Genomic DNA, 16679 nt, shown 5'->3' on the forward strand with positions numbered 1-16679 from the left:
GCAGCAGCTGGATACACTTTTCTTAGAGGTAAAAGCAGTTTTTCTTGCATTTTTCTTGGCAACATTGAACTTTGCCCACCTGCAGGCAAGATTAAAATTTTTTTCCCTTCCGAGATAGCAGAGCTCATGATGGTGATCTGATTTGATACATTTTGGCACAGTGCCTTTTCCTCTCTGCCACTGTAAACTGATAGAGCTAAGCATCCCCCTCCCTGTAAACAGCAAAAAACGCAGGCATCTAGATAAGTCTGTACATGACATTTAAAGTGTTTAAATGGAAATTTTATCCTTTGGGCTGTATCTCTGGCAGATGACAATGTTACGATTGAATTCTACCAAATTAAACAAAGCCAATGCTCTTTATTAGAAGAACTAAATTGAGCTGAATAGTACAGAGCTGGGCGCATTGCGGCTCAGGCTGATCTTTCCTGACAGTCTCTGTTGTGCTGTTGACTGCACTGGAGCAGCTGGAAAATGGAAGGAAACCGGAGCATCATATGATTAAGGTTCAAAGTGCAGGCATGCGTTGGTCACAGGGAGGAGGGATATTTCTTAATGTCTCCCCACAAAGCCCATGTATCTGGTTGATCACATGCTGCCAGTTAACTGGTTTCTCAGATGTGTCTGTGCTGTGTTTGTCAACAGCTGTTACTGCAGCACTTTGGTTTTCAGATTCCCGGTTTTGCAGTTGTAACTTCTCTCTTTCTTTATAGCTCTCAAAGCAGTCTGGTCCAGTGTAAAACATGGAGGGATAAGTCTGACCTAGAATAAAATGGCATAAAAATACTATCTGCCTACTGCCAGTGTTGAACAGGTGTATTTTTGCCTGGGTATATGTAACAACCTGTCTCCAAGGAGGAAGGAGCCTCCAGTCTCAGTATGGATGCACAACTTCAGCTTTATTCCATCACCTCTCTTTAGAAACCACATCCCGCTGACTCTAATAGCAACATCTCAGGGAAGACCCAGACAACCTGGATGCTATTTTAATTCCAGCCTAGTGTAATTATGCTCTTGGATAACCTTTTGTATCACTTATGTGATGAAATGGCTGGACCAGGATACCACCGTTGATACTTTATATAATGCTTCTAGCAACTGCCCCACTCCTGATCCTGTTGGAGTGCTTAATATCTCAGTTTGTCAGAGCTTACCTCTCTGGTACGTGGTAAAGATTTGCTGTTGATGTTACTGTCAGCACTTACCACAAGTTTTCACTAGTAAAGATATAAGGTTAGCCAGAGATAAAAAAGCTCAATGAGTCTTTTCGAAGTAGGGTAATGACTGCTCTTATTTGACATATTATTAAAGATTTCTTCCAAGTTTTAACCCAGAGTACACAAGAGAAAGTCTGCTGCCAGCTAAAGGTAGATGGGTGCAAGCAATTCTATCTCAGTTTCTGAGCAAAGATGTTGGCTGGCTGATGGCTGTCCAGCGTGCAGGCAGAATCTCCTACTTGCTATGTACATCTTGCATTAGCACATTGCAAAAATCTGGTTCCCATTGTAAATATCAGCAGACTTCTCATTTCAAATGTGCAGTAAAACAGAGTGGGGCAAGACGTGTTGTCCAGCTGCAGCTCAGTAAGGGATTTCCTTCATTTGTTCAGTGCACCGGCCTGTTGAGATTGCTTAGGTAAAAAACAAAGCAGGCATTTTTTTTTTTATATACAGGTCACTTGGATCTGGAAGTGAATTACAACATCAGCTGTTCTGACAGGCCAAAAGGAATATTTCTAGTTCCACAGTTAGTAAACCAAATCAGCAGGACATGACTTTTTGCTTGTTCTCTGTGAAAACCAACTGTTCCCTAGTGCTGGAGGTGAAAGGGTACATTTTTGTTTTGGCACATGGAATGAGTGAATTTCAGCCACTTCACTGTTCTAGCAGAGCTCATTCTCAGAGGAAAACTTGGTGGGTAATCAGAAGTATCTGGAACTGCCAGTTATCTGGCCTTTATCTATAGAGTATTTAAAAAGTAGCTAAATAAGTTGATAATGAGCTATTGAAGGTTATTGTCCCTTATATAAAACATGGAACAGGAATGCCACAGCTTTGTGGCCTTTTTGATGCTTACATCTTGCTACAGCATCAGCAAGGTCCCTGTTGAAGCACAGGCACCCCAAGGCATGATGGGCACCTGCAGAAATCTGGGATGACAAATCACTCCTCTCACTTTCCTTTTATGTTTGGTACAAGATGAGACAGAGAAATGAGGGAGAATCACTGTGACCTAAGCCACAGAGCAAAAATAATGCAACTGATTCCTCCAATGTTTTATAGAAATCTGTAGTGAAATGACAGTGTCATATAACATCAGAAAATCCTTCTAGTAAATGTGCCTGATTTGTTGAGAGATTAGATCAGCATTTTGCAACTTGGAAAAGGGATGAATGAAGGGAAGATGCTAAAACTCTGTGAAATTGTGAAAGGGACAGAAAAAAAATATGGAAAAATTATTTACTATTTCATACAGTTTCATTAGCTGTCTTTTAATTCTTGCATGACTTAACTAATCTGGGGAAGACTACCTTTTTGCCACAGAACACTGTGGATGTTAAAAGTCCAAATGGCTGCAAAAAGCAGTTACCTGGATTCATGGAAAACAAAGATCCTCAAGGGCTGCCAAACACTGAGAAGGATACAACATCTAGCTTAGGAAGCCCTGCATCTCTGACAGCTTGATGCACCAGAGAGACTACACAAGTATGCTTGTCCTTATCCTATAGTCTTTCCTTATACATTAATTCCACATTTTGATCTGAATACACTTTTGGTCTTTCAGTTTCAGTATTCTTAAAAGCAACTTCTTTTGTTAAAGAAAAGGAGGAAAAGGTCCTGTTTGATGACTGTCAATTAGTGTTTGAAGTCTTCTTTTCATGCTTCTCTTACATCCACAGAATAGCAAATTCAGAGGAGAAGGTGTCAATTAAATGAAGTTTCAGTGGTAATAAGTAAAGCAGGAGGAATTACTCATATCTAGGGTCTTAATTCTTCCCAGAAAAAAGTGTCCTCTTCTGTGTGAAAAATTTCTGAAAGTTCAACAGTGGAGGAAAGACACTCATTTCATAACTAAGACAAATCATAATTTGCCATAACTCTTCTGTGCTTTTTTAATCTCTGATGTTCCCTAAAACATTTTGATGTATTTCAAAAGCCACATAAGTTTGGGTGAACCACAATTAAAAAATAAAAAAATAAAAAAAATTTATTGCCTCTGTCCACACAGTTTTAAGTTAATTTTTTAAAAGATATTTCCATTCACATTCAGTGTCTTTTAACGTGAGCTGTATATAATAATGTAAAACTGCTGGCTACATGAAATGCAGTCCTGTTTTTAGAGCTGAGTACTTGGTATTGAGGATTTCCCACTGCTGCTCTATTGTAAGTTTTCAGATTAATAGATTCATCTTGATAGCATACCTGCTGGCACTAGAACGGGTTGCCAAGAGAAGCTGTGGATGCCCCATCCCTGGGGGTGTTCAAGGTCAGGCTGGATGGGGCCTTGGCCAACTTGATCCAGTGGGTGGCATCCCTGTCTGTGGCAGGGGGGTTGGAGTTAAATGATCCTTAAGGTCCCTTCCAACCCAAGCCATTCTAGGATTCTATGATTAACTGTTAATATGGGCTTTGTGAATGTTGCAAGCATGGGAAATGTGGGATGTCTCAGAGGAATCAGGGTTCCCCTTGGTGCTCTTTCCTGGCTTTGGCAGGAGCAGAGTTAGGACATATTTAAACTCTCTTTAATCCCTGGCCCCTTAGTGTAGTTTTAGGGACTTTTCTGAATGGTGAATTTGATCTCCTGGGGTCTCCCTGCTGCACCTCCAGCCCTCTGGCTAGCACACGAACCACCTGGTGGGTTACGGACAGCATTGTGGTCTGCCTCTGCAAAGCTGCAGAGGAGGATGGTACAATGCTTTTACCAACATTACCCATACAGAGAATTCTTAAAGGAAGGTTATTACAGGATCTTTCTAGAGGAACTATTGAAAAGGGAGGGCAGTTTCTCCAGCCATGCTGGCAGTCTCCCCTTGATGAGAGGAAATAAGACAGGTGGCAGAACAAACGTTGGGTGGTGGAGAAAGCGAGGGCAGATGGGGGAACCACTGCAGCATGATTTTCACCATTGCCTTCAGCTCTGTGCTGAAGATGGGTGCTCTGTCCTCGGATGGGCTCTGCACCAATATCATCAATACCATCAATTTGTTTGTCTACTAGCTGTTCCCTGGCTGTGCTGCAGTGTAAATCCTTCTGGCATGGCCTCAAGCAAGGCAATTTTTCTTGCACAGGCAGTAATAGAGATCCACATATCCCCCTGTCCACTTTGTTGGAATGAGGGCATTGAAAAAAGATCTGGAAAGCATTTGTAAACAATCCACGTCTGCTGTTGTGATGTTGCATGTGTACACTGGTCAGGTGCCTGGAGAGAGGCTGATGAAGAAACTAGAGTGTTACCATGCAGGACAGTTGCTAAATCGCTTTACCCATTAACTAGTGACATTTGAGTTAAACTAATGAGAAGCATGTCTGCTGCAATGCAGTGTACATTTATTCTCAGAGACTGCTTTTTTCAGCTTATGTACTGTTTCACTAACACTCTTAGCCACCATTACAGCTGATTAATGATGCCTTTCATTAAAGGGAAACTATTACGGACAGCCTTATTTGGTCTACTTTGAAACTTTTCTATTTCTGATCATCATCTCCTGTCCCTCCCTTCTCCTCCTTCTCATCTTTTCTCAGAAATGATAAGCGAGGCAAGAGATAATGCATTCACAGCCTTTGATCAAATGCTGTACATATGGCACATGATGAAAATCAGACAAAAAGCAAAGTGATATTCTCGATAAAACAGCTACTTCTACATTAATAATTTGCCATCATCTAAATTGCCATAAAAATCTCAGCTAGACTGATATAAGCCTAATGCCTTTTGCACAATAGGCAGGTTTTAAAGTACAAAGCTACATCTCTTCTCTGATACAATCTGTATTTTAATGGAATTTGCTCTATACGAGATGGCCTCAGGATTTCTCCAGCGAGGGTATTCAGCTGCTTGCTTTAGGCTTATCTGACTTTGCCTGTTTTATACTTAGCTTTCTGCAAGGAGTTTTCAGTAATATTAGAAGTGCAAAACACCACGTTCTGATTCTTTTGAACAAAAATACATGTATGCTCTGGACAGGCCCCTGGATCTACTGGATGGGGACTGGTAGGGGTGCTCCCAGTGGGGTATGTCCTCTTTGAAACACAGTTACACCATTAGGTTTTCAGGTACAGATTTCTCACTTCATGAAACAACAAGAAAAGATGTATGGTGAAGATATCTCCCCTTTGGTTGCAGAAGTATCTGTAGTCCTTGGAGTATCACAAAATGATCAAGTGGAACAGCAGGAATTCCCAGAAAAGCAGTCAAGACACTATCTGGGGTCTCAGCACTGCTGTTTTCTCTTGTGTGACAACATGCACAGAGCATGACTTATTCCCACATCTATCCATTGTGTGTTAACAAGTCACAGAAGAGCTTCGTATGACTGGGCAGGAGGAACAGAGACCCTACTCTAGAAAGACAACACATTTTCAAAAGACCATGTAGATGAAATACATCTTGGGAATATTCACGGAGTCCATATATAGTCCATATCACAATTTCCTTTAAAATATTCACCCTGCTGCAAAGACAACACTCAAATGCTGTGTTAGACAGGTGAGGGTATGAGGGATACCTCTGCTTAGGTACAAAGTTCCTAATTTTTTTGCACCATGATTTATCAGCCATAGAAGACATGATTTGTTGTCTGTATTTGCTTCTGTTCAGCTCTCTCTGACTTCTACCATGCTGTTCCGCCATACTCTTGAACAATAGCTTGCTCAGGCTGGCCTTGACTTTTTCATCCAAACTCAAGGAAAATGAATATGTTTAGCAACATGTCAAAGAAAGTATCTGGATTCAGACAAAAAAAGATGAAGGTAAAACAGCCAAGGTTCCCATGGATGGGAGGACTTGACTTAACTAACCTCTGCAATGGCAAGAGGAAGCCTGTTAGGCTAAATATATTAAGATGTCTCTCCTGCAGCAATGCCATTCAGCTAGAGGTACAATCTTTTGTGGAACCATTATCAAGGTTATATTTATTTCCATTACATCATGAAAACAAAGAATTTCTGTTAATAGATACGCAAAACAAGTAGTTTCTTTTGGTTTATTTATTTGTACAAACCACTGTTTTACATAAAACCTACAGGCAACTGTTCCTATAGCATATTTTCTTCATCCTTTAAACATCTCATACATTTTCCTATGCTGAGGTGTGCTGTGCACTAAGCACTCAGATAAAATGCTCATAAAAAAAAAATCCAAAAACTATTCAGGAACATATAGGCATAGTGAGGCTTTTGGTTTGGAAAAGCTTTTTAGCCCTGGAATTGAAGACACGATATTGTACATGTGAGCAGCTTCTTAAACATGATAGAGAACAGTGTACGAGGAATACAAGTGCAGCGAAAGGCTTCTCAAGGACAGGAGCTGTTCAAAGGATTTCTGGCTCATAAATACTATTCCTATTACCCACTAGAACAAATGAGTGAGTACTAAATGTGGAACATTAGAAATCAATGCAAGAAGGTGTTATAACATTCAGTGGACTATAGTATTAGAAATGAGCTTTAGTTAAATGTCTCTAAAGTCAGAATCTTCATTACATTTATTCAGAGCAAGAAACATTATACAAGTTGTTTTTTTATTATTATTTTTAAATATTTTTTTTAATTTACTTATCTCTAAAATGCATTTTTAACCTGAGGTCTTTGGAAATGTTCTCAATTCTGCTGTTCTTCAGTACTTAGTTTATATGATTTTCCTCCTCCTTACGATGAATTTAATCTTTACAGCCTCTTATGAGATGTGGACTTCTCAAAGTGCACTAAAAACACAGTAAAGGCAAGAAAAAGATCAGTGATAATATAGTGCTTTGGTTCCTTATATGAGCACAGTGAGGTCAATAAGCAGTACGTTGATGAACATTCAATCTGCACTGAGGTGAAAGGAGTAAGACACACATTTAAAATGAATGCTTTAGCCTAGCAATTTTCAGCAACTAGCGTATGTGCTGGTGGTGATTTGCCTTGGTTGCCCTTTACTTTCTGTCAGGACTCTGCACTGCACCAGATAGATCAGCATTAGTTCCTTCTAACTGGTGAGAGGGAGCAGAGAGAAAAAAAAAAGCAACAGAACATAGCAAGGACACCTCATTTGTGGTCAGTTTGCATCACAGAGGACCTTGTAGTGACTGAGATGCCAACTTAACCCTCACATTGCTCTTTTTCCAGCTTATCCAGTCTTCAAAATTTTCCATATTCACTGCAGTGAGTCTATTATAAATTAGTTCCAATTATGCTCAGCTCTTTTCTCAGAGATCTATCCTGCCAATTTCTAACCATCAGTTATGGGTTTGACCACCTTATCTGCTCAATGCCTATGTAGAATTAAGGGATTTATAGAGGACTTGAAAAAAAAGAGCAAGTGGTGGCAATGACGTGAATGTCAACACAACCTCGGTAATGCTGGCAACAGTGCCCTAATCTAAATACCTATTTAGATACTGTTATTGCATTTTATTTTGCTGCAGACCCTTCTCAAACACATGGGAGCTGTAGATCAGTATTGGTATGAGCCCAGTCGGCTCCCCTGATGTTTTCTAGGTGATTAGTTCTGCTCTAAAGGTCTGCTGGCAGTCTGTAAGTGGAGTGGAGACAGCCAGGTTGCTAAGGTCCCATACATCTCTTTGAATTGCCTGGTTTTGAGATGGGAAGGTTCTTTACTTACTTACAAGTATCTGTATTTAGCTATATGCTGTAATTTTTTTGCAGGAAGAAAACGTTCGAAGTGGTTATAGTGTAAATTGGGGAGAAATTTTTGAAATGGTTTGTTTGGGGTTTCAGATTAAAAGAAAAATATTTACAATTAAATACTTTATATTTTTTAAAGTTTGCTGCCCCTTTTTGTGGTTCTGTTTGTGGGAATAATGTGCACTGTTCCCTTCCAATTCTTCATTTTTCTTCCCCCACTCCTTTTTTTTTTTTTTTTTTTTTTTTGGAAATTGTCATGCTCCAGGTATACTTGTAGACACTGTTATAAAGTCCAATAATGCATTTCAAAGTGTTATACTCTTGGACAACTTAAAACCATAGACAGCTCTAAAAAGCCAGAGAAGCAGAAAAAAGGAACTAAATTTAAATTAAATTAAAAAAAATAATATCTAGATTTCATTTCTGCTATTAAAATCTTTCACAAAGGAATAAAGAAAAGTGGGAAAAGGAATGAAAGTGGAATTCTTTCTTCTGATAATTAGGAACTTAAGATTAATATTGTATTTTATGATTTAAAAATTCAGATATGAGAATTTAAAGAAATTTCCATTCTAATTTTAGATGTTTTTCCTCCATAATTATGAGAAATGTTTCCTGGATTTGGCTTCAGAATTTAAATACCTATAGACTAGGTAGGTGTCCCATGAAGTTGTTCATTTCAACTGGCATGAATTTAGGATGAAGTGGGTATGCCTTGACAGATACCTGTATCTCTCCATCTGCCATTAGAAGGACACTAAGCCTAGAAAATTGGTTTAGACTACATTTTAGATGGCTGAAATTAGAAATAGGGTTTTCCACCTTGCTTTGCTTTTGAATTCCTCAGTGGGCACACCCCGATTCACTTCTGCGTACCAAAATAATTGTGATCTGCAAATTCTTGAGGCACAAACAGTTCATTAATACATGTGCTTACAGCACTGAGCATAATAGAGCCATGATTATGATTAGTGATAATAAAAAATACTGTCACACTAACTTCAATAGTTATTGTTTTGTATTGTTTTGAACACAAAATTTCATACAGATTCTAAAGCTACAAAGTCCATTGAATTGGAACATCACAAAGAGTTACTGGGATCAACAAAGTACTGGGTTTCCCTCACTGAACCCAAGCCTCTCTCTGTTTGGTTTTCTGCCTAGTATTATCTATGACTGCTCTAGGATCCACAATCCATTTCAGGATTACATTGTGCAAGAAAGGGTGTGTTTTTCTCATACACATTGTGAGCTAGGAGTCATAGGCTGCAAGTCCTTTGCACTTTCTCCTGCAATGTGCCGAAGGATCTGTTGGAACAGCAACAAGAGTCCAGTAGCTCATGCCAGAGTTGGGCTGTGGTTCTCACTGAAAATCATGCCAGGGAAATGCCAACGCTTCCAGCGCTGAGCAAGTAGGACCCTGTGCCACCTGGACACATAGCCTTGTACCAGTCTCTGGTGGTGGTGCCTACTTAGCCATTTAGGTCTTCTTTTTTTCCCTGTTTAAAATGGGGGTTATGTTTCCTTTTTTCCAGTCAGTGGAAACTTCACCGGACTGCCACGACTTCTCAAATGGTGGATAGTGGCTAAAATAGTTGCTAAAACTTCATCCATGAGTTCTCTCAGGGCCCATGGATGTATCTCATCAGGTCCCATGGATTTGTGCACCTTCAGGTTCCTTGGCTGGTCTTCAGCGGGATCTAAGTATTACTCTGTGCCTGGTGCTTTATTTGTTTTGAAGGGAGATCTTTGCTTTTTTTGTCTACAAGTAAACACAGCACCTGCTACATCTGCTTTCTTCCAAAATTGGTTAATATGATGCAAAACATACAGAGGCCAAAATAAAACCTTCCCAAAATTAAAAAGTGAATATTTGTAGACCTGAACTAAAGAAGCAAAAGGTTGGATCTGAGCTTCCAAAATTCAGCATGTACAAGTAATTCATAGCTACTTCCATTCTTCCTCTCATCTTTTAGAGAAGCTTACTAATAATAAGATTACAACTGAATATAAAGGTAAAATTTGCAAGGTGCAGGCAACATTTTACAAAATCCCAAATGCAGTACTCAGAAGAGTAGGCAGAACATAAAATTAAATATTTATCTTAAACTTCTGAGAATACGGGTGAAAGTACAAGGTTGGGGGCAAAGAAAAAAAATCAGCTTTGATGCCTACTTTTCTGTCACTGGCTTATATAGTTCTGTGTTTCTGTATTTATTTCCACCTATCAATTTTATCATATTAAGTATGATAAAGGTATTCATATGATGTTGCCATATACTGGAGATAACACAGAACACTTACAGTTTAGCACTTATGAAGCTGAAAATAACAAATACATGGTATTTCTTTTATGATAGTATATTTTTTTCTAAATATATTTTAGTAGGATAGTTTAAGTTGGAGGGGACCACAGGATGTCTCTAGGGAAACCTCCTGCCCAAAACCAGGAGAGCTGTGAGATCAGCCCAGGTTGCTCGAGATTGTTCTAGTTGGGTGTTCTAAACCTCCAAGGATGATGACTGCACAGCCTCTCTGGACAGTGTGCTCCAGTTCTTGAATGTCTTCATGGGGAAAACGTTACTGTCTCTTGCTCTTAATTTAGAAATATTTATCAACAACCTCTTCTGCTCTTGAACAGACAAATTTAAAAAATCTGTCAAAACAATTTTTTTGGAAAACAGTTTATAGATACACTAGAATGTTTTGCAATGTATACCCCTTAACAATCAAAACTGTCAAGGAAAAAAATTGCAGTTGAAAGTCTTCAATCACATAAATTTTATGAGTGCTTGATTTTATTTTATTTTGAGTGTTTGATATATAACCTTAATTTGCATATAAAAATGTATACATTTATGCTTTTCAAAGGAGCAAAGTTTTTAGGTTGTGATAGACCACAGATAAAGCTAAAGGTCTCAGATCAAATCCTCAGTGGGTACAATTAAATGACATTTCATTGACTTCAGTGGATGTACTCCAGGATGTGCCAGCAAAGATCGGGAATGTGAAAGAAAATCATTGCAAAAGCCATGAAGAAAACAAAAACATTGAAATATTCTAATATACTGTGATTGTGTGTGAATCCCCAGAGAGGTGCATTCTGGAAATATACCAGGAACAGCAATTACAGTGTGGATAAAGAAAGACAATGAAACCATCTCATTTTAGATTCATGGGGTCAGAAAACAGAAATTGCCTGGCTTATATTTTCCTCTTTTGAAAACCACATATGTTAACAAGAGAGGGAGAGCACAGCACTAAAAGCAGAATTTGCTGCATTCATGTAAAAGCTTTTAGAGGAAGGGAATATTTTTGGATGCTTAAGGACACAACAATGCAGTGTTAATTCATCAAATGGGGTTAGCTAGAAGTTTGAAGAGCTGAGGTGAAACTTGAAGTAAAGCTGAATATTTACAACTTCACTCAGTCTTAATCCTAATGCTGCAGCACGAATACATTTTCATAATCTCCGTGCTTGTGAGTCATCCTGGCGTCCTTTGCAGCACATATTCACACTGGGCTATGTAATTATTTTTAGAAAATGGGAACTTTGTCATCTTTGCCATGCAGAGGGATCGGGTGATGCAATTGGATCCCCATTGCTTTCCTGAACTTGTGACAATGAGGAACAAGTTCATACCAGTGATTATTCATGAGCTTTGTCATAATCAGGATGTGTATATGTAGATACAGAGCTTCTGGGAACGGTTTCAATTAGAGCTCTGTGTGTTTGGGACTAGTGATGCTGCTTCAGGCTTTGCAAGCCAGTGAAAATAACCTTCCAAATACAGCAGCTTAGACCTGAAAAGCCTTGAGGGGCTTCCTGTCCTGAAGGAAGGATCAGGCCAAAGGAGAGAAATATTCTGCATGATCGAAAGCTTACTTACTTGACACAAAAGTGTGGGCCTGACAAAAAGTACTTGGGATTACTGGACAGCTAAGGGACTGTGTAATGAGATGTGAAGACCTTCACCTTTGGGTCATCTGTGACATGAAGTCATTATCATCTGTCAGATGTTTAGTGGTCTATGTGAAATGAGTGTTGTCCTCTGTTCCCTGTGACAAACTTGTTCATCACACAACCGCAGCCAGCCAAAATGGCATGCAATGGCATATTTGCAAGCACATCAGGAGCACTAAGTTCTAATGTAGTGTCAAGGTTGAACTAAGTCCCCTCATTCCCAGTTGTTTCTCTGGTGATTTCGCTTGATGTTGACCTTTATTGTAGGATTGTTTCTGTTGTTATTCTTACTCTTTACCCTTCTCATCAATTACTGTTTAGTATAAAATATGTAAAGTGTGTTGGGAGCTGGAACCACCTGCCTTGAAGAAGGTCCAGTAGAACAGCCTTTCTGCTTCACACCTAAAGTCTGCCTAACCTAGCCCCCTGTTTTGAGTCAATGTTCAGGTAAGAATATGATAAAGAAGATAAAAGTGGAAATATCCTTCTACTGATATGCATCTTCACCCAGCAATCAGTGATTTGAGACTCTCTGAGCAAGATGAAATTGTTTCTGCCTTTGTACTGAATAGGTACTGATGGACCTATTGTCTATGAATTGGTCTAATCCTTTCTGGAGCACATTTGTATTTTTGCTCTCTGCAGCATAACAGCAGTGAGTTCAGAGTACCAGGCTCCTTCCTGTCTGTTACCTTCTCTTTTCAGCTCCATCAATCTTCCACGCCTGTCTCATGTCACAGCCTCAGCAGGAGAACTAAATGTCCCATCTGAATCACAGCCTGATGGTCTGGGCACTTCCCAGGAAAATTTCTGGGCTTCTCAAGACATTTCCCACAGAAATGGAAAAACCTGTTTTTTCAGTGTCTGAGAGGGTCATAGAATTATAGAATGGTTTGGGCTGGAGGGAACCTTAAAGATCACCTAATTCCAACCCCCCTCCTGCCAACACCTCCCACTAGACCAGGTTGCCCAAAGCCCCATTCAGCCCGGCCTTGGACACCTCCAGGGATGGGGCATCCACAGCTTCTCTGGGCAGCCTGTTTCAGTGCCTCACCACCACCCTCTGAGTAAAGAACTTCTTCCTAATGCTTAAAAACCCAGACTTCCCACTTCTTGTGTGCATGCTTTAAACCTCACATATTACATGGTGGGAGAGAGGTGGCTGTGGCCATGCTACTGGCAGTGTCATAGAAAGGAAGCACTTAATGCTTCCCTCTTCTGCGAGGAGCCCAGTGCTGCCAGTGCCTTCTACATGCTGTGGGCTGTTTTATTGGTGTGGACCATGGCACAGGGGAGAGGAGGGGGAAGAAGGGGGGTGGAATTAGATGATTTTTTAATGTCCCTTCCAACCCAAACCATTCTATGATTCTACAGTTCTATCATGCACTGGGGGCTCAGCACGACCTGGCTTAATTAACACCTGGGCCTGGGACAAAGACAGGTGCTGGGTGGCACAGGGTGGGCTGGCACATTGTGTGTGCAGGGACAGTGCTCCAAACAGCTCTAGTGACAGCAGGCCACCTTGGGTGGGGGGACGGAGCTGCGTTGTAACCATGGCTGCTGCTGCCTAAAATTCACATAAAGTCTGTTTGGGGCCCTTTTTTTTTTTTTTTTTCTATATAGAAGGAGAGCTGGGGGACCTAGTTTTATTCTTGGTTGTTGTACAGATGGGGCAGTGGAAGTACAGCAAGCTTGATCTGCCCAGGCTCAGACCAAGAGTATTCACACTGAGAAATACCCCCAGGAACCACATTCCCATGTTTTGCTTTGACCTGTCCCTTTGCATAGTGAACTTACTGAGGACAAAAACTGTGGCTGATTTCCCTGTACAGAGAACTAAAGGAGAGCAAAGGGAATTGAGGCACCATTTGCCTGGTTTCCCTGCTTGTGCAATGCTGCCCAGCTAGCTTGTGTTTTAAAGCAATCCAGTGAGGAATTTTAGCAAACTGTTGTGACACCTTCTCCAACAAAGCCTCCAGATGGATTTGTGTAGTGGTAACAAATAATTTTTGCCTATAGATTTGATATTCATTGTAATTTGTTCATTGATTAAGTTGGACCTTTGTAATGTTCAGTAATCACTGTATCATTATGAGCAACATACTGAGACTCCTAAAAATGTAAAAGGACCTCTGACTACTATCTTCTCCTTTCTGTAGTGTTGAAAATAACCACCATACCCAAGAAATACATTGTGGGGTGGGGAAAACAAGAATGCAGAAAGCGTTTCAAGGCATATCTTTTCTCTGTGATGAATATTGCTGTGTCCTGTTTGCAAGCACTGGAAACTTGTCACTCAGTAACTAGCAGCCTGCCCAGAGAGTAAATTAAAGTGGTTGATTGAATAGATATAGATAAAAAATAAGAAATCAAAAGCACCCTGCATAAAATCCCAACTTCATAAAATCCACTACAGTGGAACACCCCTGTAATGAAAAGTACAACTCTGGAGGACTTGTCCTATCTTCCCACCTTATTTAGTACAGTGTCTGGGTTTTACACTGCTCCTGATAAATGAAAGCCATCATATTGTTGCTATTGACTACAACATGGTAAGGACTTTCCAAAGGAGTAACCTTATAGGTTACTGCATAAACATGTATTTGATGTATAGAGGCTCTGACTGAGACAGTGCGTTGCTGAAGATGCTTTTAGAATGTCCTACAAATATTTCTAAGGCAGATACGACAATGCTTTACACACTGATTCATTATGCTGTGTCTTTATTTGGTGCCATTGGGAAATGTAGACACATCTATCCTCTGATATATTAAAGAGGTAACTTCTAGTTGTCCTGGTTTCAGGTAGGACAGAGTTAATTTTCCTCCTAGTAGCTGGCAGGGTGCTATGTTTTGGATTAGGATGAGAAGAGCGCTGATAACATGCTGATGTTTTAACTGTTGCAGAGCAGTGCTTACACCAAGCCAAGGACTTTTCAGCTTCTCGCTCTGTCCTGCCAGCGAGCAGGCTAGGGGTGCAGCAGGAGCTGGGAGGGGACAGACCCAGGACAGCTGACCCAAACTGGCCAAAGGGATATTCCATACCATCTGACGTCATGCTGAACAATATATAGGGGTGGCTAGCCGGGGTGGGGGGGGCCGGCTGCTCGGGGATAGGCTGGGCATCGGTCAGCGGGTGGTGAGCAGTTGCATTGTGCATCACTTGTTTCGTACACATTATTATTATTATTATTATTATTATTATTATTATTATTATTTTCCTGTCTTAATAAACTGTCTTTATCTCAACTCACAGGCTTCACTTTCCCGTTTCTCTCCCCCATCCTAGAGAGGGAGGGGGGAGAGTGAGTGAACGGCTGTGTGGTGTTTAGCTGCTGGCTAGGTTAAACCACACTAGTGAAAGGAGGCATCTAAATGTCTTCAAGTGTTAGTGTCTAGAGCACTAATGAAACTAATAGCTATGCTTACAATCAATATTATTTTCTTATGCAGTAAAAACAAACAAGCAAACAAACAAATAAATATATAAATAACTCAGTGAATGGACAAAACTACAAAGTTTTGACCCAGTTCTAAAATTTCCCAAACTTCATGTTTTTGGCTTGAAGCCCTCTCTGTTAACAGCATTCTTAGTATAAGACACTGAATAAAATCATCGTTGTGTCATGAAGTCAAAAGTATCCACCCAGAGAATGCGTTACAGAGAATTCCAGTGTTTTTAACCTTGAGATTTTTACTCTGCTGTGTGAACCCCAGAGATTTTCATCTGAATGAATATTTTGAGAATTGCCTATTTCTAAATTTGCCAATTATGCTTGTAGGAGCTAAACGTTTTCTGACTTAAATTATATATTTTCTTCAGATAAAGAAAATCCTACTTCTCATAAATATTTCATCAGAAAAAAATGAAAACGTGAGCTTGACTTACAGATAAGATGTCAAGGTTTTAGGAAAAAAAATTGTTAGGAAAGAAGCTGAATTTCAGAAAGAAAACCAATGAAGAAATTCAGAGTAAACTAACTTACTCTAAGGTTAGAAAGAAATGCACATTTATACACTTAGAGTTTGTGTGCAAATCCCATAATTACATATGCAAATAACCAGTTATCAGAAACTGCCAATTTTAATGTGGTGAGTGGTTGAAAACACACACACACATTTTAGCATGACAGTATATTGAGTTTCATAAGCAGATTGATGATTGATATTTATTCTTTAGTAATTTGCAATTTGTTAATTTGATATTATATCACTACTATATAAATATATACGTGTGCGTATGCTTAAATTGCGTAGAGAGTATCCAATACCATATATTGAAGCATTCTTGTTTTACTACTATATACAATGAAAGTAAGCATCAACTATTTTAATTTAAATTCCAATCCACAAATAAAGATTCATGTTGCAGCAACTGTTTGGAATTGTTGATCTTTCAGACATATTACCATGGCTGGTAATGGGATGCACTTTGTGAAATTTCAACTTTTCAAGTAAAGGGGTTAACATTTAATCAATAGTTCTCACTGTTATAGGCTCTACTGGGAAATACTAGGTTGTGATATACGCTATGCATCATGAAGCAGGAGTTAGAGCCTGGGAGAAAAATAATCTGATTGCAGAGTTTCATTGACAGTGCTCTACTCATACATTTTCTATACTTCATTATTTTCCATAAAGTCCACATAAAATTGCCACGGTCTTTTCCATTATAGTGTCTAAAAGATGTCACATACCAGATTGTTATTGTGTTCTCAAAATGTTTTTCCACGCTCCTGTGAAAACCTTTGCCTGGTTCCCATTGGGAGTTACTGAGGCATGTTAATAAATTGGAGTGTAATGAACTGGTGCTCAGTTTTTCCAGCCAAGGCATAGGTATGGAGATTGCTTCCATAACTGGCAAAACTG

This window comes from Cygnus atratus, chromosome 4, assembly GCF_013377495.2.
Source record: "Cygnus atratus isolate AKBS03 ecotype Queensland, Australia chromosome 4, CAtr_DNAZoo_HiC_assembly, whole genome shotgun sequence".
NCBI lineage: Eukaryota > Metazoa > Chordata > Aves > Anseriformes > Anatidae > Cygnus > Cygnus atratus.